This window comes from Mercenaria mercenaria, chromosome 9 (assembly GCF_021730395.1).
Source record: "Mercenaria mercenaria strain notata chromosome 9, MADL_Memer_1, whole genome shotgun sequence".
Classification (NCBI taxonomy): Eukaryota; Metazoa; Mollusca; class Bivalvia; order Venerida; family Veneridae; genus Mercenaria; species Mercenaria mercenaria.
The window spans coordinates 78418049-78442466 of NC_069369.1; the positions used below are offsets into that span (position 1 = coordinate 78418049).

Sequence of the window (24418 nt, forward strand, 5' to 3'; positions counted from 1 at the left end):
TCTTTTCAACATTTAGATAACACACCCACTATGATCTGCCGGCGTTCAGTCGATAAAACACAGTGCCTAGTTTTTAATAAAGATATTGTTAAATCCAGAGAAATATCACACAGTCATGTCGACTCAACCTTAACCGAAAGTAAAATCAGTAATGTTCTTTTTGAAATGTTGTCGCGCGTGCTGTCTTCTTTGATATTATTACAATGTTGTTTACACAAAATAGACTTATTTTGTTTCTATACAAAACAATAATATAGTAAATGTTGATATACTTCATTATATATGTATTGCTAAATGTAAGTAATATTTGAAATAGCATAGTTTCTGGGAATGCATAAGATATAAGTAATACTATATAATGATTTAATTTATTTAATTTAAGCTTTTATTTATTTTTTTTACACAAAGTCATATATTTTGCACATGAAAACATAGTTTACAGTATCAACTCTGTGTTGGATCTAACAATTACAGCCCATTCATGGCCAAATGGTCATGTATTATAAAAAATGAAGTGATGAGATTGTAAAACAAGTTTTGATGCGTTTCTTTTTGTTGTTGTTTTGTTTTTTCTCTTTTTTTGTTGTTTTGTTTGTTTGTTTTTTGTTGTTGTTTGTTTGTTTGTTTTTTGTTGTTGTTTTTTCTCTCTTTTTTTTGTTGTTGTTGTTTTTTATCAGTACGGGATTAAAGTCTTTTGAATTACGCCAAAACCTTAAAAAGTTGTTTTTTCTCATTATTTTTTATGTAAAAGTAAGGACGTGTCACTCTGAATTTAATTATTGTTCGTATGAATAATTTAACAACTTTCACGTTTGATTGGAACACTACTGTTAAACTCTGAAAATATCTATAGCCATTTTAGATATACTTTAAACACTTACATCTATTGAAATAGCAAAATAAATCAAAATGCTTCATCAAGCAGCGATTATTTATAAACAGTACTGCTTGTATTGATAGAAAACACGTTTCGTCTTTCAAAAGAATATAGAATATTGATCTCTCACTAAACTAAACGACACTACATTACAAAATGCAACTGCGAATGTACTAAAGATTAAGCTTTAAGTGATATGTATATTTAAAACTGTCTATAAATTGGATAATAAATATAGGAAATATTGACTGGATACAACTATTACAGGGCAGAATTTCAGGTAAGACCGTTCTTTTTTTATGATTTTATCACTCATAAGCATTTGCCACAATTTTACTTTCAGATAATTTGTCTGCATTTTCTTGGGGTTTTACTCTGTCAAAAATATTAAGGTAAATATTTCAATAAGATATAAGACTGGAAATTACATTCTAACCGTCATTGTCTCCTTTAACATGCAAGCAATTCATTAACTTCTGTAGAAACATTTCAATATTGCATAAAGTTGTCTATAGTCTATAGTTCTTTGGTTTATATGATAAATCACTTTTGAGCAATAATGTAAACAATTGCACTAGAGTTTGTTATTCTTATAGCCGTGTTTTCTCCGATTACAAGAAGCCAACAAAACAGGTAAAAAAGAATCATGAGTCAATGTGCAAATTAAATCTACGGTAAAACAATTGCAATATCTAAGCTTAAAAACTACAGTAAATACATCAACAGTGCAAATAGCAAAATGGGCGGAGACAGGAGTAATATGATTATAGTTATGCACATCCGAACTAACTCGATGCATTGAAATGAGACAAATGGCGAAAGTCATATTCTGTGAAGACATACTCACATATTTATTTTTCATTCTTGACAAGTTAGAATTTAATAAACGTAAGAGCAAAGATCTAACGGACAGAAAGTTTCACAATTTGAGCCGCGCCATGAGAAAACCAACATAGTGGTTTTGCGGCCAGCATGGATCCAGACCAGCCTGCGCATCCGCAGTCAGGATCCATACTGTTCGCTTTCAAAGTCTATTGCAATTAGAGAAACTAAAAGCGAACAGTATGAATCCTGACCAGACTGCGCGGATGCGCAGGCTGGTCTGGATCCATGCTGGTCGCAAAACCACTATTTTTTTTTCTCATGGTGCGGCTCATTTACTTAAAAGGTAAAACGTTACAACTATACTCTATTCTCTGTAGTTATCCACAGCAAAAAGCAATGACTTCTGACCAAAATATTTAAATGAAGCATGCAGTTTTCTGATTTATGAGTGAAAATGAGCGGTCAATAAACTGACATAAATGTTTTAATATAGACATTTCGTTCGAATTGTGTTAATTGAATGGACCAATTTTGGATCAATTTTATTGTCAGTTTTGTTTTCATACCACAAAATTCAAGGTGGCATATTTTATTTCGTAGTTCATCACTCTTTAAGATATATATACCGACTTGTTTAAAATAAGTTGTGCCGTTAATAAATCATACTTTCAGTGCGCATATCGTTATTAGAGAATTTAGAACTTTTCCGATATATTTGTCCACAAAGAATGCTGGTGTCTTACAACAGGTTCTCCATGTAACTAAGATTGAATTTTTATTGTCGATTTTCAGGTTTGCAATTCCTTGAAATGTGCATGTTTTGTACATGTTGTTCATTTCTAACACACATTAATTCAATAAATAAGGTGCCTTTAGCAGTAAAGGTTAAGTAAAGTTTTCACCTACAACAATAAAACTCCGACGCCATCGCGTCATCCTAGCTTTCTGTTGAAACAGCAAAATGAAAACAAATAATATGTATTTAAAATAAAAAATAAATGTAAGATATTTAATATACTACCTCCATACTTGGACATTTGATTACATTTATAAAAAAAGAAAGGCTTACAAAAACATGTATTATTTTGTAGAATTGAAAAAAATCAAACTATGTGTATATTTCAACATATATCATTGGTTCTGTTAGTCAATTTAGACACACACAGTAGGTTCAAATGAATACAATTTAAGATAATATGCCACATTAAACATACTACAAGAGACCGCTCAAGAGTGCCATACGTTTGACTATAAATCTGTGTTTGACATTTTTAATGTAACGTTTAAAGTATAAAAGTCCTATATGACTTTTATCATATCATGATCTTTTTACATGAGTTGAAATAGTAAATGGTCAAATAGAATCGTAACACTATTTTATCCATTGACAATGTTTTAAGACTTTAACGTAGTTGATGACAAAAAGAGCTTAAGATTTAGAAGTTAGTTCCACCTGTCGGTAATTGTAAATAAAAACAGAAGTCATGATTGAATGATAATTAATAGTGGATATTACATGAGTGTCTTTTCATAGTGAATTTGGTAAACGAGTTGAATAAAATAATAAACGAGTTTAATAAATTCAATGTGGAAAGTCACATATGTAATATTATTTTTATCACAAGTTAGCCTTTCCTGTCGAAACATAAAAAATCTAATTTCATTTACTATGTAAAAAGTCAATTTGACCAAAGTCGCCTATACTATAAACGACGTCGACATCAAAGCTTTATTACACTAGTGCATTATCATTTTTATTTAATGGCTTTTTTGCACCCCCGCGACGTCAAACATGTGATAAATGTATTTGTTGCATAATAAATAGTTTAAAATACTGGAAAATCATTTTCATGTACGAATACGAATACGAATAATTTATTCAAGCATAAAACATTCATTACAATGTTTATAGCCTATACAAAAATGTGTACAGTGTAAACATAGATCTACTAAAATAGTTGGTACAAAAAGAATTTGCAGGAGAGATATATTCAGTGAAACATTACCAGTAATACAATAGCAATAGGTTACAATGTTTAACAAGACAACAAAATCTATATAAGAATTGTAACTGCCTTAGAAAACCCTAAGAAATACGAAGTTTGTTAGCAAAATATATGAATTTAGCCAGGTTGCAAATAACCTTTTTTTGATGTTGTAGACATCATAGATTCAAATTTATTCAATGTGGGCCAGTGACAGTAATAAGGTTTAAAAAAACTTTGTTTTTAAATTACGATAATGGGGACAAACCAATAAAAATGGTACTCATTTTGCACTTGTAGTAAGTTGCATGATTTACAAAGTCTTTGTTCTCGGGGAGTATTATTATACCTTCCTGTTTCAAAAAACAAACTATGAGAAGAAACACGAAAGCGAGATAATGAAATTCAATACTTATTCTCTTGGATTATTTGTAAATACTTTTCAAGTAGAAACTAGAATTATATTGTAATATTGTATATATTCAGTTATATGAGGCAAATCAAATTCTACCATAGTTTAACGTATAAATGATATTTGTGTTGTCATGGCAAACAAAATTCCAAAGCACCCATGTACTATTAAGATATAGAGGTACATACATGAAAGGTTCGTGACGATAGTTAAGATGTTCTTCAGTAAATCATTTTAAATGTTTCTAGATAATACAATTAGTGATATGCATAATTTATTGGTTAAATGACCTGAAAAATACACGCCATTCATGGCAACATCATTCTGCTTTCATGATATTCTTAACGTCGCTTCTCTAAATGATTTCGGTGACTTACTTAAAACCACTATAAGTCTTGAAAAAGTAAATATACTTTCGTCAAATTTTTAGATTTGAAAGGTAAAAGATAGTTCTTCATGAATATTTTGTTATCTTAATTTTGCTTGTCACCAATACAGGCTTTGTCATGGAACGGCACTTATATAATATGTATCAATCGATATCTATGAATAAAAAATCGAAAAGTATATAAATGTTAAGAAAAGCAACAACAAGCTTTTTTTTAAAGCATACCGTTTGGAACGAATGTATATATTAATGTACATTTTATGTAGATTTCATTTTCTCCAGCATTCATCCTAGGTATTTGTAATTTGATATGCGTGTATTGTTATTCTCGTTTATGGTTTTAAAGAAACGCATGAAGACATTTATTTCCTACAGCCGATGTTCGGTTACTGTTCATTGGCTTATTTATTATTTATTTGGGAAAATGCTCTTCTTTATTACAGCTACAGCTTAATAGGTATTTTATGTAAAAGAAATATTCTATAAATGACAAAAGAATCGTCTTAAAACTTTTGCAAAAGAAAACCAGAACATAACCTATTAATTGCTGTGCTAAAGAGGTAATTCAGTGACTTTTGCAAATGTACATTAATCGTTGCAATTGAACACTTATGCATTGGAGATTCAATATTCTATTGTGGTCTTACATATAGGGTATAGAGAAAGTTCATTCCGATGGTGAGTTAATAATAAATTCTCTGTCTTAGATTCGACATGGAGGGCGCAGTAGATGATCGTTGTGTCGCGAGCTCGATTTCTGGTGGGGGGGGGGAGCATATGTTCTCAGTGACGACTTGAAGAAAGACATTGTGTCTGAAATCGTTCTTCGTTCTTCCTCCACCTCTGATTCATGTGGATTTTGGCAATTATTTGCGGGCAACAGGTTTGTACTGGCAGAGAATCAATGAACACTGGATATGTTAACTACCCGCTGTTACATAACTGAAATACTGTTTAAAAACGACTCTAAACCCGAAACAAACAAACAAGCGTATGCGCATATCTACAAGCATAGCATACAGTTTCCCTCAACTATGAACTTTTCCTGTCATTCCTACATTCTTACAAATCAGAAGTTATGAACATTCATGCGCTGCAAACAGTTTTTTATCACTGATATTGCGATTAAAGAGGTGACAACATACTCCTGCCTAGTTTTTCCCCTCTGGTTCTTATATCCGTAGCAATTTCTTGCTTCCAAGGCAGTACTTTTTGTCACTGCTAATAAAACTCATCCTACACCCCAGGGTTATAGCAGACTGTCGTGCTGTAATTTATTAATGAATGCATTATTTCGTAAGCTGCTATGCTAAAATAATGCTTGAAAGAAATAAACATTCGTTTAACTTGATTTCTTCTATCTGTTGTATACGGTATGCAGTAAAAAGAATGTGTCACTAGTTGAAGGGGGTCATGGTAATATCTGGCTCTTATAAACTGTTTTATGGTAACTCAGCAAAGCCTCGAGCCAAATATTTCCATCCATCCGCCTTTCAACCAGCTAAATATTCTTAAACGACAAAATGTTTTACCCGGTATAGTGTATAAAATGATATATGACACGTCGGTCAGTGTGCACGGTATTGGCATTCAGACAAAAAAAAAGTTGCTTTATAATAGGCCTACATTTTGTATTAACTTACAAATGTATACTAGAAAATATTTGTTAGCATCAAATGAAAAGAAAAAAATAGTATTTTATTCATAATTGTATTTGTGTTTATAGAGGCCATGATGATATTGCCTCGGTTCTCCATGAAAAGTGGCCTTCTATAGTATGTTTTTTCCTGTTTATACATTCTTTGACTAAAGTAGGCTGTGGTTTTAACACCTACGGAAATTGTTCGACCTTAGGTTAATTAAGCAGGTATATGTAAATATTCATTTATATGTCATTGTCGTTGATATTGATGTGATTTTTTTGATTTTTTTATTGTCGCCATATGATCACAATCTGAATTGATGATATATTTAACGCAGATAAATTGTCAACATAAAGGTATAACTGTTAAACTTTTGGCTTCAAAGATGCTTTGAGCATTTAATGACCATTCTGTATTCTGTATTATTTTAAGACACAAACTAATTTTGTCTAAAGTTTATTCAGATTACGTTTTGGTTAAGATATACTAAAGCCCAAGATGAACACATTAAGATTAAAAATTACATACTTCAGAGATATCAAATTTGTTTCTTTAAATTCTTATGTTCTTTAATTCAGAAAAATATATAATCATGCGTTGTTTATGCATTGTATGTTTTTGTTGGTCTTATTTTTAAACTTATTCTTGTATTTACGTAAATTATTACGCAATGCAAATGCACAAAGTCGGCAATGAATAATGAATACGCATAATAATTTATGTGTTAGTTAACAATGAAAGTGAGTAAGTGTGAACAAAAGATCTCTGTTTTCAGGTAATATGAGCCTTTTAATAGCTTTTGTAGTATTGTGATTGTTTGTTTTGTCCGTTCAGTTGAATGGATATGGTGTATATTTACGCAAAACTTATCCGCATGAATATAGAGGGTACATTAACAGGCTGTTGACGGTTTATACGCACCTTATTCACGTCAGAGATTTTTTTAAACACTTGTCTCGTCGTTTTCACCTAGATATTTCGTGCAGATAACAATATAAATGTTATTTGTCCTTACACAAAGAAATACAATGTATGTACGTACGCTCAGTGCATCGCATTGAATTATTGCAAATGTATAGTCTGGATCTGTTTTACGAAGCCAACATGAGACAAAATTACACATTAATTTTATTCTACGTATATAATTTTGAGGCGATATATATTTCTACAGGGGTCTGTGTTGTACAAAATAGTTAATAATTTTGTCAAACAGTTGAATTGAAAGCCAAAATTAGGAAACGATTTATGTTATGATCGTTGAAAAGAACGTTTGCTTAAATCGGTATCAAATACAGGTATAGCTTGAATCTTACAGAGTTTTGTGCAACGTGCCTTTCAACTTGAATTGTGACAAACATTAATGCATTATGAATCACAATACAACCACTTACATTTATTTCCAGATTCTGTTATTTAAGTTAACACAGATGCGTAAAATAAATTTATATGGCGTTGCGTCTTGGAACCTGAAACAGTTTGCTTAACAGGTCACCATGCCCATTGTCCTTCAAGTTCCTTCTATAGACTATTTTCGATATTTTGGCTATCGTAGTAAAATTGATTACCATTAAATTTTCAGTTCAAACAATTAAATGATGAAAATTCTTGTATAAATTTAGAAAACAAAAAATGCAACGTCTAATGGATATGTTCAGATAAATGTGGCAAGAAATAAGCGGCTAATGATTCTGCTAAATCTAGACAATATGCCGATTGTAGATATATATTCATTTACTCATTTATACAAGTACTGACGTACTGCAGCGTTCCGTGAAAAGTGGCGTTCATCATGGATTTTTGATACCGTAAAGCATGGCCTGCAAAATACTCCAACAGCGGCACGACCATTTACATTTTTGCATCTAATTTTTGTTTCCTAGCGTTGCAATTCATTTTGGCCAAAAGCTTGTTCGCAGCTTAATATTACAGTCCTAGTTAACGAGATGTTTGTTTAAGTTCGATCAAAAGATTTTTGAACACATGATATACTCTGCTTCACTTTGATTAAAATCTTCGTTTAAAAAAGTAATTCTTATTCAAACAAAATACGGTTTACGCTCCATTAATTGATAATGAACAGCTCCTTGATTATTTTGTCTCAATTAAATATCCGTCAACGCATCCAGATAAACATCTACAATAATGGTTTTCTTCACGAAATAACAAAGTAAACAGTTGATATTTCATTCCTTTAGAATAAGATGTTTCAATTGTCGTCACGTTATACTGATATTTTTGTTTGTTTTAAAGCGACATACCAAACATTCGAAACTTAAAACACCAGAAAGCATCGGTTATTAAGTTTCACAAATTCAAATAACGTATTAGCACTCATGTATCACTTCGAATAGAAAACGGACACGCGTCAAAGTATACATCGATACACGAATAAAGTTAATGTCAGGAGCTTTGGTATGCACTTATTGAAGGTTGGCCAGTCAATTGTAAAAACTATTACCCGAAGGGCATTGACTTTAGCTCGGCAAAATTTAGTGTTGAACTATAGAACTAGGCACCAGCGATTTATATAACAAGTCATCTAAAAATTATGAGTATTATCAAGCACGAAAATATTGCGTTAAAAATGGCTTATCATTAAACAAACGGACAAGATCGTATTTAAGATAAAAGAAGAAATACACTCCTCAGACATTTCGAAATGCCTAATGTTTGTTCGTTATATTCATCTGTTGCTGAATGAAAGACATATTCGGCAAAAAAAGTAACGAAGCTCAATCTATATGTTCATCTTGATCATGTACTATTAACCTGTACCCTGCTAAATTTCTAAAATGAACTGTTCCATCATTCAATTGGGCAGTACAACTTCTTATTCAAAGGGTATTCACTGAAAGTTTACAGACTGAATAGCGAACAGTGCAGAACATGGTCAGCCTGCACGGATGTACAAAATACCCCGGCAGAGAAATCGAATATCCAAATAGGCGAAAACAAGCAAACAAAACCTTGTAAGCCCTGCGTTTATACGAGTTAAAGAACTTGACTGGTCGTTCTTATCTGCTTTCGCCAAAACATCATATCATGTCCAATTCATCGGACGTTGCCAATATAATCCAGTTTCTGTGACTGAGCGTTCACTTGTTATCATAGCAGCCGATGTCAAGGGGCATCCAATATGTACATATTTGTAGCTTGATCTGTTATGTGACAATATCAGCAATCCATGAAAATGCGTACAAAATAAGTTTATGTTTCAAATACGCGGATAGTTTTCTCTGTTTTCTATCGCTCTAAGAATATCAATAATACTTTTGAACTCCTAGGCTCGTTTCCAATCCTATTATTATATTCTGTTCTGTTCTTTATTTTTCTTTTATGATTTGTTTATGTATGTTTTATGTATACAGTATGTTAAAAAGTTTGATTTGTAAGAAGGTGTCATTGAGTGTCATTCTGCCCCCTTCTATGAATTTAATGGTAGACTGGTCGTTCATGTGTTAAATGTTTTGACGTGTCAAATGTTAACCATTATTCAAGTCATAGCAAACATTTCTAATATCAAACAAAAACTATTCGTACGGGACATTTTATCAATTTGAAATACGTAAACGTTTGTTTTTTTTTTTCTGTTTCGAGACATAAAATTGATGAATGAATTTGTTAAATTGCTATTGAATGTGGTGACTGCTTTTTATTTTTTGAGCACTTCCTGTGTTATACAAGCTCAAAACCGCTAGAACCGCACTCCAAATACGACTTGTTTAATTCTGCCCAATGTCTTTTTTGTTAGGGACAGCTGGGGACCATACGTCGCTTTAAATGGAATTGCACTCTGAGCATCATTGAAGGTTTCATGCACACCGCCGTAGGAATACATCAGCGAATATCTATAAATTGTAATTTTTGTGTTTGTCATAACTATAAAAATGTTATGTTCAGCTCAACCCGGGGATAAAGGGCGAGAACTGCATTTCCACTACAGTCCATGAAAAGGTTCAATCAAATCCAGCCTGCAACATTTTCATTTATGTTTTGATAGGCGAGATGTTGAGTCTCAACTTTTTCTATTTGTTTATACTACATTTAAATGATTATCATTTTATTTTGGTTTCGAGAACTCAGATTGACATATACGTTTCTGCGGAAATCTTTTGTGCACATCTTTGTCTAACAGGACGATATGTCTCTACGATAGATGTAGAAAAGAAAAAGGGATATTGCCAACTCAGTCCTAACGTTAACACAAAACGCGTAGTGTTTAATGTCTTTAAGATGAATGTTATTCACGTGCTACCGTTTCCATGTCCAACTAATGTCTTTAAAGTGTCTGACCCCCATTACTTACTACGTACAGTCAAATAGTCAGACATGATAATACTCGTATCAAGAAATTGTGCCGGTTAAGGAAGTGAATGAACCCATACTGAAAATAAGTTAATTATGTAGCGATTTCAGCCATGCTCCGGTGTTTGCGCACAGAACTTATGACATCCTAAGTAACGTGAATACGTATACACGTGCTATAACCTTAACCTTTAACCTGCTAAATTTCTAAAATGAACTGGTCTTTCATTCATTTTCGGCAATACCACTTCTTATGAGAAAATACTGACTGAATAGCGAACAGTGCAGACCATGAGCAGCGTGCAGAGATGTGCAGGCTGGTCTTGGTCTGCACTGACCGCAAAGACAAAGTCACTTGCCGCCAGCAGGCTAAAGGTCAAGAGACTAGATTGGTTAATTTTGTTACCGTATGCAATCAAATACAACAAAATTCAGACTGAAGTAATACACTTATATATTCATTATTTGGGCCGCGCCATGAGAAAACAAACAAAGTGGCTTAGCGACCAGCATGGATCCAGACCAGCCTGCGCATCCGCGCAGTCTGGTCAGGGTCCATGCTGTTCGCTAATGGTTTCTCTAATTGCAATAGGCTTTTAATGCGAACAACATGGATCCTGACCAGACTGCGCGGATCCATGCTAGTCGCAAAGCCACTATATTGGTTTTCACATGGCGCGGCTCATTTATATAAATGTTAGATGAACATTGATTATTTCTTTCTGATATACAAAAAATACAAGTTCTGTCGTCTGTTATAAAGTTTGTTCATATGTTTATGTCATGAATATTTATGAGGGCATTTGTGCTTGCTGCGTTTCATTTGCAAGAAAGTGGTTAGCTGAGCTTGATAATATCATTTTGTTTTTCACGAATGCATCAAAAACGCAAGTTACATTCAGTTCAAATTACTTCATAAATTAACATATTCATTGAAAATTTAAATCCCACTTTAAAAAATCTGAATACTGCTTTAAGTTATGCAATTAACAAAGATTAAAACATGTTTGATTTAGATCGTGCTAACAAGATAGATTTAATAAAGATAAAATACATCCAGTCATGTTATATTCAATAACAGTGAGTGTACGTTTTTACAATTTTTGTGTAAGAATTGTATATAAATATAAAGGTAAAATCACTTTCGCTTAAATGACCTTTTTATCTATTGTCAATAAAATCGAATTATCGAGTTTTCAGTTCTGGTTCTTTAACGTCCATTGTGTGGCGAATTTCGAAGTTGTATTTTCAGAGAAAAGCAAGAACTGGCCTCTTGGTTAGGAGGGAGACACTAGTGAGCATCTAAGAAATACCACTGCCTGGATCGGGATTCGAACCCGGACATTTATATATACAGTCAAACGTGTTACTACTTGACCTCTGTGGTCTTTTGGCCTTAACAAACATTCTGATACTGTGCGTGTTATAAAAGCATGTCCTTTGAATAATATTGTACTTAATTAACTTCCACCTTGTTGATTTACGGATATGGTATCCCAGTACTGTTTTGATAAAGAACACAGAGAAGCCATTATGCAGTTCATATGTTCGCATTTTATAGCAAAATAAAAAACAAACAAGATATACACACAACTGATACACACATACGCATATGTAAGAACAGGCAAACTAATTTCAAATGTTTTGTTTTATAAGTAGATGTGTTAGCTCTGAGTCTAAAAAGCTACCAAGATGCTATCTGGATACTGGAGTTTCTTTGAAGCCTTAAGGTCACGTTTTTTTGACATAAAGAATTCATCAAATACCAACAAAATTGTTGGGAGAAAATAAACTAGAGTGGCTCAGAATAATACTGTAGAAGCAGGAGGGACACGTATTTTGCGTTCAACGTCATTACCAATTTCATTTTCGCACACTAACGTTCCTTTAAATACATTTAAACATTTAAACCTCCCAAAATCATGAATTAAAAAATCTTATTCTCATAAAGTTTTGCCGTTAGTAGTCATCACATAAAAGAAGTGACATAACTCCTGCTGTTTAAAATTTTAAAATTATAGAAATATTCTAAAGATGGTGCAATACACAGTGAAAATAGAGTTGTGGCATGCGCCTTTTGAAAACCTTGTCACTATTGTGTACACAGTATAAAGAGGCGTACCAGCTGTGACAAAAATACATACTTTCGTGTATGGACAACAAAACACAATGTGAGGTATATTGTGTAGTATAGATATTTTATTTATGTTATGTATATATACATTATTGTAAAGGTTACGCCTCCTGAGCCGAGTGTATGACATTTTGCCTAATGGTGTTTGCATAATATTATGACTTTTCTCTTGGACCGATTTTCATTAGTAGCTTGGATAATTATCATCAAAAATTTGGATCAAAAGATGGAAAAGACAGCCTGAGATATTGTTAGGACAAATCGATTTGACGACACAAGTTAAAGAAGACTGTGACTATCTATGTTTGCATTTAGGCTTATATACTTCAAATGAATAGGGACATGATTGAACATATACATTTTTGAAGAAATAGTGTTAATATTCGAGGTTATTAAAATGTATTCGGTTTGAATGATAGCGCTTCGTTTGTTTGTCAAAAGAAATGAAAACGGCAAGTCAGGAGTTTAAGTTTCAGAATCAATCAATTAGTAGTTGCAAAATTTTCAGTAAAGTCAAAGGTTTTATAATATCTTGTTTTCACGCATATATATATATATATATAGTAGAGAGAATTAATTAATACGAACTAAATCACCACCACAATATACCAGACCAATTACGGCAAAGCGCCTAGCAGTACAAACGAACACGCACATGCCACAGCAAGTCCACTAACCCAATAAGATTAGTTTCGATACTGCTTTATATACGAGCCCGAATTGTACTACACATTCGTACTGGTTCAACATTTGCATATATATACTCAAATCTCTGTTTTCATGTCTCACAATTCAGTAGTGACTTTTTAGTCTTTATAAATGATTGGGACCAGAGAAGCTATATTTTCTCTCTCTGAAAGTTAACTGGATCTCGAGGATACATTGAATATATATAGATAATTTGTGTTAAGGGATATAATTATATTCAGAACAGTTGACTTTCCCATACGTGAGATCTGCTAGGGTACAAGTTCGTATTATAAATTATTATATAGTAGAGAGAATTAATTAATACGAACTAAATCACCACCACAATATACCAGACCAATTACGGCAAAGCGCCTAGCAGTACAAACGAACACGCACATGCCACAGCAAGTCCACTAACCCAATAAGATTAGTTTCGATACTGCTTTATATACGAGCCCGAATTGTACTACACATTCGTACTGGTTCAACATTTGCATATATATACTCAAATCTCTGTTTTCATGTCTCACAAATCAGTAGTGACTTTTTAGTCTTTATAACTGATTGGGACCAGAGAAGCTATATTTTCTCTCTCTGAAAGTTAACTGGATCTCGAGGATACATTGAATATATATACATAATTTGTGTTAAGGGATATAATTATATTCAGAACAGTTGACTTTCCCATACGAGAGATCCGCTAGGATACAAGTTCGCATTATAAATTATTATATAGTAGAGAGAATTAATTAATACGAACTAAATCACCACCACAATATACCAGACCAATTACGGCAAAGCGCCTAGCAGTACAAACGAACACGCACATGCCACAGCAAGTCCACTAACCTAATAAGATTAGTTTCGATACTGCTTTATATACGAGCCCGAATTGTACTACATATTCGTACTGGTTCAACATTTGCATATATATACTCAAATCTCTGTTTTCATGTCTCACAAATCAGTAGTGACTTTTTAGTCTTTATAACTGATTGGGACCAGAGAAGCTATATTTTCTCTCTCTGAAAGTTAACTGGATCTCGAGGATACATTGAATATATATAGATAATTTGTGTTAAGGGATATAATCATATTCAGAACAGTTGACTTTCCCATAGGTGAGATCCGCTAGGATACAAGTTCGCATTATAAATTATTATATAGTAGAGAGAATTAATTAATACGAACTAAATCACCACCACAATATACCAGACCAATTACGGCAAAGCGCCTAGCAGTACAATATATATATATATGTGAATAATTATTCCAAAAATGCCAAAATACCAATTGGAGGAATACGCGTTAGTGTCTAGACATATGTTTAAAGCTTGTTACCCTTTGAAAATCTACAGTTTGAAAAAAAGAAAAGGAAAGAATAGACTCTCTGGAAACATTGAGCAAGGTAAACACAGGCAAGGCCGCACATGGTACAGCAGTAGGCCATCACAAATAGAAACACAGGCAAGGCCGCACATGGCACAGTAGGCCATCACAAACATTGAGCAAGGTAAACACAGGCAAGGCCGCACATGGCACAGTAGGCCATCACAAACATTGAGCAAGGTAAACACAGACAAGGCCGTACATGGCACAGTAGGCCATCACAAACATTGAGCAAGGTAAACACAGGCAAGGCCGCACATGGCACAGTAGGCCATCACAAACATTGAGCAAGGTAATCACAGGCAAGGCCGCACATGGCACAGTAGGCCATCACAAACATTGAGCAAGGAAAACACAGGCAAGGCCGCACATGGCACAGTAGGCCATCACAAACATTGAGCAAGGTAAACACAGGCAATGCCGCACATGGCACAGTAGGCCATCACAAATAGAAACTTTAATGGAAAGATATAACAGACGGTTTACTCCAAATTCCCATTAACAAGTACATTTTAATATTTAGATTTTAATATAAAAGCTATTAAAAGTGGGGATAGGATAATTGAAGGTGGAAAGGCAAAGGAGCCATAAAAGGGGAGTGGGAGGCAAAAAAAGGTTTGGACAATTTACATAGCATAGAAAACGAAACGTACAAATAACAAGTTGAAAATAGAGGCCCCGAATTGGAACTCTCAGTTATATAAAAAGAATCTAGAGGGCTAAACGCGTTTGGGACATGTCAACCTCACACCTATCCAATTTACATTTCATATAAGGTATTGTGTCCATTTTATTAAATCTATATATGTTTTTTGTAAATCACCGATCAATTCAATGGCTTATTAATTGATAAATTAATGCTAATGTAACACTTTAGCTGAACGGCGGCAAAAGCAACACATTCCATTTGCATTTTGCTATAAAGAGGCGTGACTGAGATTCAACAGCCTTCTAACTTACACTTTTTATGTTTAGAGGCCAACTACGACATACATTAAAATAAAAAATATCCGATGCCCCTCCATGCTTCTGTAGCCAACCAAGGTGATATTTTAGATAGATTTTTAAATCATGCAAACCGATCATTTCTCTATTACCGAATCTCTGCTCGAAGTAACATAATATATTGTTCCGTTACCATAAAATAAAGCATACGGTATTTCTTTAATGAATTACGTTTGCAGATAGGCCAATCAAACATACTGACTAATGATCATGGACAGTTGCTGATCAGGCTTAATCAATTAAAAGCGAAATTATGAAGATGAAATGTCAAAAAACTTTTGACATCACAGACAAGCACAAATACTTTGACATGTGATGTGAAAAGAAATACAGTCAATGTAGTGCTAGAAAACTGCTTATAAACATTTCTCTTTCCGTTTATACACCCATAATGGAAATTTACCTGTTTACACCGTCAACAAATACATTTCCCATTTCCCAAGAGTGGCCTTTTATAGACATGTTCAACTTTAGTTATAGAAGCTATGGATGTTAATGTCAGTAACAAAGTACCTACAATAACATGAGCATACCAGGGTGCCAATGTGAAAGTATCATTTCAAATTCAACTTTTAATCGAGATTTCTAGCTTTTCTCGCGGTGTTTCAGTTTTCGTTAGCTTCGTAAATATTTGCGGAAAGGGCAAATGCGAATTTAAAAGGAAACATTTTCCATAGAAATCAACGTTTGCGATGAGCAAAATCTTAACAACAAGATATGTCTTTTGTCTATCAAGCCTCGAATTTAAACTAATGCTAAATTGAGCAATCTAAAGCAACCAAGATCAAAATTAAGTTAGTTTTTGTTGGCTTCTTTCCAGACAGGGTGCATTTTACACCAAAATAAGGATGAGATCAGATTGTATACTGATAACGATAATGATATCAAAAATTTGAATAATGTCATTTTGTCATGATTTACACCTTGAACCCTGACGTATATCCAAGATTAATACCTAAACTTATACAAATCTGACAATAGATGTAAGAATATAATTCGTACTGCGCATTTAGATTGTGGTCACAAAAACTTAACGATGTATTACTGTCGTCAACGAAAATATATTCTGCAAAGTAATTTATTTACTTTTGTTTATCGAGATCGTCAGATTTGTTACAAAAATGCATTACTTATTTTTGATCAGATGAATCACTCCTTCCAGTAGCCCGCGATTCATTGTTTCTTTCCGGACTACGATAATGGATACCATTACGTATAATTTCCTGAGATGTCATGAACTGAAATTATTTTGACAAGTTTGAAAAATGATTGCATTCAAATAAAATTAACAAAAACCTAATCTGATTCTCCTGTTCTATATTGCATATATTAAATGGGTGTAACAGGCTTTTTGGTATTTGTATATTCAACAATTACCCTGGTCGCTTAAAATATCATTATGAAATGGATCAGAAATACGAGTCTGTCAACTTTAACTACAGTGGGAAAAATGAGTTAAAATTAATATCTGAGCCACACCATGAGAAAACCAACATAGTGCATTTGCGACCAGCAGGGATCCAGACCAGCCTGCGCATCCGCGCAGTCTTGTAAGAATCCATACTGTTTGCTAACGGTTTCTCTAATTACAATAGGGTTTGAAAGCGAACAGTATGGATCCTGACCAGACTGCGCGGATGCGCATGCTGGTCTGGATCCATGCTGGTCGCTATTGCACTGTGTTGGTTTTCTCATATCGCGGCTCAATTACTTATAGGAAAAATGTCCGGTGTATAAGAATGACTGTCACTCATTCCGCAAATCTCACAATGTGATTTAATGATTAATTATTTTATCTAAACATATGGGGGTCATTTGAATTCGGCTACATGAAAAAAAAAACACCGCTAACTGAATACCTATAGGGTGATAAATGATATATTTATTAGGTTTAGGGTCATCATGATTCAATAGAGGTCCTACGAAAAATGTTCCAGCTTTTGATGTTAGAGGCAGAACTATCGACCTTCCATAAGCCAGGTGGATAGCTTCTTAAGAAGAAAAACTCTAAATCCAAAGCGAGGTTTCAAAACATATTGATGAGGGACAAGTGATCCGAAGTCAGCGGCCTTAACCACATTTTCCCGAGTGGTATATGAGAAGGTACTAAAATAACCGAGCTTTAATTTTGCATTTTAGCAGCCATGTTAAATTATCGTTTTGTCCACGAATTAAGCAATTGTTTTTTGTTTTTTTCGTTTGTTTTTCTTAGTTATAATATAACTCGTGGCCTCGAGGTAACACTTTTTGTTTTTCTTTTTTTTTTCTTAGTTATAACTAACATTGTTTGTTTTTCGTTTTTTTTTCTTAGTTATAACTCGTGGCCGCGAGATAGATTAAGATAAAATGTCCGATATCCTCTACATGCTTCCGTACCTTTGTTTCACCGTAGATCAGATAGCATACAAGTGTGACAGATTTGATTGACGCTATAATGCCCTTTATATAGTTCATTTCATTTTGTTACTTGATATTATAATTAGAAACATGATACATTGTATGTAGAGATACAGCTCGTGACGAATAAATCCTTTCTGCTGAACAGAAATAAAGACAGACTGTTTAAAATTAGAGAAACCGTTAGCGAACAACTATTGATCCTGACCAGACTGTGCGGATGGGCAGGCTGGTCTGGATCCATGCTTGCCGCAAATGCACTATGTTAGTTTTCTCATGCTGCGGCTACAATAATGTTCCGCGACGTATTTCCTCGCTGTTATTCGTTACTGCTGCCGATGTCAGAACATTCATCAATATTTTCGGAATACTCTACATTGGATATCTTCTAAAAGTATCAGCACAATTCATCGGTTAACATATTTCAAATTCGACAAGATGATATCTCGACCTACCTGTGGACTTAACATAAAATAAAATTCTTAAGGTGTATACTTTGCGCGGCGACAATTACCTGTGACGTTCTCAACCTCAAATATTTACAGCGTAGGATTTCTTAGAACTAATAAAATACCACAAGCTACTAAGTATAAAGGCGATTATTTTGCCAAACTGCATTATAACCAACAAAACAAAAAAGATCTAAATCTCATCTACGTATCCGGTATCAGGTAGTTCACTCCATTCAAATGGGTGTACCCGGTATCTATATCTCATTTCACATCCTAGTTGCTTTTGAAAATATATTGCGTAAAAGTTCATTACAGTAAAAAAAATAAACTTAATTTTAAACTGAAAAGGAAAACGAATATCAAGTAGACAAATTTTTGCTAAGTTAATCACCAACCAATTATTTCCCTCAAAAGCAAACTAATTCTGAATCATAATTGATAATGTAACGCATTTTACGCTTTTTGGATAAGTATCTTTGGTCTGCTAAATTTCTAAAATGGACCGGTCCATCATTCAATTTGGGCAGTACCATTTTTTATTAGAAGGGGTGTTCAATGAAAGTTTATAGATTGAAAAGCGAACAATGCAGACCATGATCAGCCTTTGGTCTGCTCTGGTCGAAATGGCTGAATCACTTGCCGAAATATCTCGTTGCGGTCTCATAACGTGTTTGTGAAGAAGACATGACGGTACGGTAGCCAAGGGCACGCTTTGGACACACTTTACTTTCTTGAAGTCGAATTAGATTCATATTCAGTCGGTTTTAATTTTGAATTGCTATATATCTTAATAACTAAAGATTATCAAAACCTAACAAATTCAATCCCTAATCAGTCAAGGAGTATTAAAAAAATTTGAATTGAATTTTTTAAATATCAGTCTAGTGGGTTTATGGATGAAGATCAAATGAGCCGCGCCATGAGAAAACCAACATAGTGGCTTTGCGACCAGCAAGGATCCAGACCAGCCTGCGCATCCGCTTATAGGTTTCTTAGATAAATTTACTAGCAAGAGAAAAAACTAGCTCAGTCATAAATTGAGTGATATTAGCTATTTAGTGTTGTTTTCCTATCAAACACAGTTATTCTACATAATGTTAGCATGTCAATGAATACACTAACTTTTCGAGTAAATAAAAAGAAATTAAATGGTTCAAATGATAGAATACCCTTTCAAGTATATGAATGGAAATTAAAATTTTGACGGAAAAAAATCATGCAATAAGACAAATTGTTCCCCATTTCTGAGCGTCTTTGTAGAATATGTCCTTTTATGCTAAATATATATTTTAGTGGTAACACTGAATAAATGACTAGCTGAAATCTGTTTTGATGTGCATAACTGTGAAATATATATTTAAAAGTACATGTAATATGTTCTATCATTAGCCCTTCAAATGTGAATATTCTATGTAAGTTTAAGTTCCGTGAATGTTATGACCGTGTCCATTGTATTCTGCGTTACTGGTTGGCGAAATAATACCGATAAGAACGTATTGTGCATAGTTATAAAATTCCATGCTTTGTCAAACCATGATACCCATATATAGATATGTATATCTCACTAAATACAGGTCAATCACAGAAAAGGTGAGATATAAGCAGAGCGGGGTAGTCTATTATTTGAGTTTATCATTTCTTACATAAAACGCTGACCCTTAGTTTGTCCTATTGATCGGTCTATAGTTCAACACTAAACTTTGGCTTGCTATAGTCAAAACTTGGTCGGTGAGGTGATATATGACCTTTTTGTGTCGATTCGCCGTAAAACCCAACTCATTCATTCATTCATTCAAAATTTGAAGAAAATGTATGAATAAAATTATGTCATGTAATAAAAACTTATCTTGCTAGGCCTTTGAACTACAGGTAATAATTTTATCAAGCGAGTGGTGGTAAAGGTGTCGTCCGCTCGACCTTGGGTTTTTGTGTTCGGGGCCCCTCTGCGGTCACGACCACACCTTTTCATATGACACTACTACTGGCTTTCCGAGGAAGCGGACTTGAGAGTGGTTACAAATAGTTTAAACCAATTATATTGACTATTAACGGACCAGTTATTCAATAAATGTTTATTAGATATTTCATTTTAAAAGAAAGAAAGATATTAGGTAATTCTTGTCGTGATAATTTCAGATTATTCTTATCTTACTTAGCAAAGCAAAATTAAAGAAACAACAAATTAGTCGCCCTCTTTTTTAGATGTTTGCTGTAAGCAAGAATGTGAAAGCCATCTGATGTAAACACTTAAAATAAATCAAGCTATAGAAAAACGTGTTTTTAATCTATAAATACCCTTTATACGTAGGGCCCTTTCACAAGGCAAAATTATGTAATCGAGTTGGGTGATATACACGGAAAGGAATTTAACCGTAAAATAAAGCCAGCAAAGTATAGTATTACCAAAATACGCAATATGCATTTTATTCAGTTATCTGTTTCACACGTGTGGGATAAACAATGTGCATTTCGATCTAAAAAAAAAACAAACAATTTAATAGGAAAATAAACAAGAATATTTCATAGAAGTTGAAAGGATTATTAAGAAAGAGGTAAGAATAAATACAAAGGAAGTCATTAATTGTTTCCAGTGCAGCATATTTAACATTTCATGTATAAACTTTTGTGGTTTATATTTTGTCATGCCGGTATTTTCCTAACATTTTCGTACATCCTGTTTGACAAGAACAGCTGTTGTTATCATTTTAGTTGGTCAGGATCCATTCTGTTCGCTAACGGTTTTTCTAATTGCAATAGGCTTTGAAAGCGAACAGCATTGAACCTGACCAGACGGCGCGGATGCGCAGGCTGGACTGGATCCATGCTGGTCGCAAAGCCACTATGTTGGTTTTCTCATGGTGCGGCTCAAGTGTCTGTCTCACTTATCTACAAAATTTATCGATGTACTGAACAAGTATCTATGTTCTTTGTCAGTGTTTGATATATCGTTTTAGATCATTTACCTGATCTAATGAATATCGTACCTTTGAATTTTAAAGTTTTAGTAACAAAAGATAACTATTTTAGGCCCCACCCCCCACAAAATGTGACAAAAGATTTTTTCGTGTCTGATGGTTGCTTTTGTGACTCAATTGTAAAAATTAAACGAGTTATATACTCGCTCTGACCCAGATGAATATACGCTAAATTTAAAAGATGCAACGCATCATTGAAACGGAACTAAAACGAAACGAGGATCTTACTTGCATTGCTTACACATTATAACACTAAGCGATTAAGCGATTGGATAATACAGTCTTGTTGGCTTTATGGAAGTTTAATGGTTAACCTATCTATCTGCCTTTGAAAAATCCTGGCCGAAGGGGTACCTAGGAAATTCATTCTTTATCAAATGCTTAAATGTTGTTAAATGCCTTAAAACTGAGCTTCCCCCTTGCTTCCCTCCTCCCCATCTCACTTGCTTCCCTCCTCCCCATCTCACTTGCTCCACCCCTCCCCCCCCCCCACCCCCAACACACGCGCGCGCATTAAGCTACACACCTAAAGTAAGTAAATATACAGATTGTTCAAAAGGCTCTTCGTTAAAATGTTGATCAAATCATCTTCAATGATAAGAGAACAGATTACTCGAAAATATTGTTTCTACAAAGAGAAACATCGATGAGTAAAGCTCTTGTTTGAGATACCACTATGAAAGCACAACGCCACCATTAGAGCTTCAAAATTAATAATATATAATTATATCATGTGACAAAAGCACTGTTGAAGATTAAGGTACAAGATATATGAAAAAAATGCACATTCACCATTTGTTCCTTTGTCATTTTGATTTAGAAAACATAATCATCAATTCATTGTTCAGCGTTTGAAATGCATACATGCTGCTAAAATCACACATACATAATATAACAAAATTATGCACTAGTATGTGTTTTATGTTCTGTTTGAAGCGATATGATGATGTTATGGTGAAGTTTTTCAATAACTTCATAAGATACTTACATTCATTAAAGAAAATGTTTAATATAATATATAAAATGCTACATTTGTGTGATGTTATCATTTGAGCCGTGCCATGAGAACATCAACATAGTGCATTTGGGACCAGCATGGATCCTGACCAGCCTGCGCATCCGTGCAGTTTGGTCAGGAGCCATGCTGTTCGCTTTCAAAGCATATCGCAATTAGAGAAACCGATAGCGAACAGCATGGATCCTGACCAGACTGCGCGGGTGCGCAGGCTGGTCCGGATCCATGCTGGTCGCAAATACACCATGTTGGTTTTCTCATGGCCCGGCTCATATATAGAACTGTTACATTTGTGTAATGTTATCATTTTTACGTGTCATTCAGTTACCGAACGTTATACATCATTATAATTTTTTCAGCCTTTCTTTTGAAAAATAACACATCAATCAAACTTCTTATTCGACCTGTCAGCCTTCCATTACAAAAATCAAAAGGCATTATAAGCAGACCGCTTCGGCTAATTCTCATTTTTCACTGTATAAATGTATTGACCTCTTCATCTGACTTTTAATTACGAAATAATAAATATGTGCCTATATTTTATCAGTTAATAAAATATGGGCAGGAGTTCGGATGCGTAATAATTAAATCACGAGTGCGTAGCACGAGTGATTTAATATTCGCATCCGAACGACTGCCCATATTTTATTAACTGATAAAATTATTGGAACATATTTATTATTTCGATTCTAACCACGTAAATTCTTCGCATTTTACAGCACTACATTTTAGCGCGATTGTCATTCGGCTGGCCATATGCTATTATAAAAACCTCCCCACGAATGGAAAGCGTTGCATCAAACGGAATTTTCCGATATTCAGTAAATTTTAATTAAAGTATTAAGTAGTTATTGCCGTGAAAATGTTATTTTCAATAACATCAAAGGTCGGGTATAGAAATCAGAGGTAAATACTTAATTCAAGGTTGATATATGCAGTTTCTAAAAATAGTACACGTCACCTACATGATGGCACTGAAACATACACGCCAGAACATTGCGGCGGCATATAAACACGTAAAAACTTGAGTCTGGAAGATTGGAAAATTAATTATAATTTATTTACTGTCAAAGTAGAATCTAGTTGACATTTGTGGTGCCTACAACGCAGAAATTGTAAACTACACACACGACCAGACATAGATGCACTGGTGTTGAAGTTGAAACTTACCGGGCTGAAACATATTCTTACGGTAAAATATAAACAAATAAATTCATCAGTTAGATATTGTTTGTTTCAGAAAATTTGATGTACTTTTTATTACTACTACATAACACTGAAAAAGTCGAGTATTTAGTCGGTATATAACGGAAGCAGAGTAGAATCTCAGTCGTGTTACAATCGTAGGGCGGAATGGAAGAGCTATATTTTATCGTAGATTCATGTATAGGCGATTTCGCTATATGTTTATATAGCAACTGCTGCGGATCGTGTTAGAATATATGTTTATAAATAAGTGAGTTAATACTGGCCCTGAAACATGACCAATATCAATTCACTTATTCATTGACAATTTAATCAAATAACTACTTGTACTTAAAGGATTCAAAATTTAAACATGTGTGAATAAACGCTTGTGATTTGGTGAAAAAAAATACGTTGTAAATTTAGCACGCAGCGGTTAGTTTAAACATATTTTATTGCCAATATATACATATATAAACAGATAACTACGTCAATTGTACATATAATAGGCAAAAGGGTCGACCCACAAGTTCTCGCAACATTAGTAACGGGTCTTCCCTAATGCAAATATTTACATATTTAATTTACAACAATGACAACTAATCAGGTACATGTGTGGTAAATAATAAATTTACAATATAATAGCTACAAAAAAATGGAAAGAAAAAAAAAAGAGTTGAAATAAGTATGAGGTACAAGTACATGTGTACTTATAAAAGCAATCACATTTGTGATTACATG

The 24418-nt window shown here is 33.7% G+C and overlaps 1 protein-coding gene across 2 annotated transcripts in view; it reads left to right on the forward strand.

Annotated features, from left to right (window-relative positions):
• The first annotated feature begins 976 nt into the window (after positions 1 to 976).
• Positions 977 to 24418, forward strand: part of LOC123547535 (protocadherin-like protein) — a 91727-nt gene continuing 68285 nt past the window's right edge. Inside the window, exon 1 of one of the 2 annotated variants that reach the window (XM_053551809.1) lies at positions 977 to 1157. The gene's annotated coding sequence lies outside the window, so the exon portion shown is untranslated. Of the gene's footprint in view, positions 1158 to 20833; positions 21055 to 24418 lie in introns of those variants that run through there. The other variant, XM_053551807.1, reaches the window with a different exon arrangement.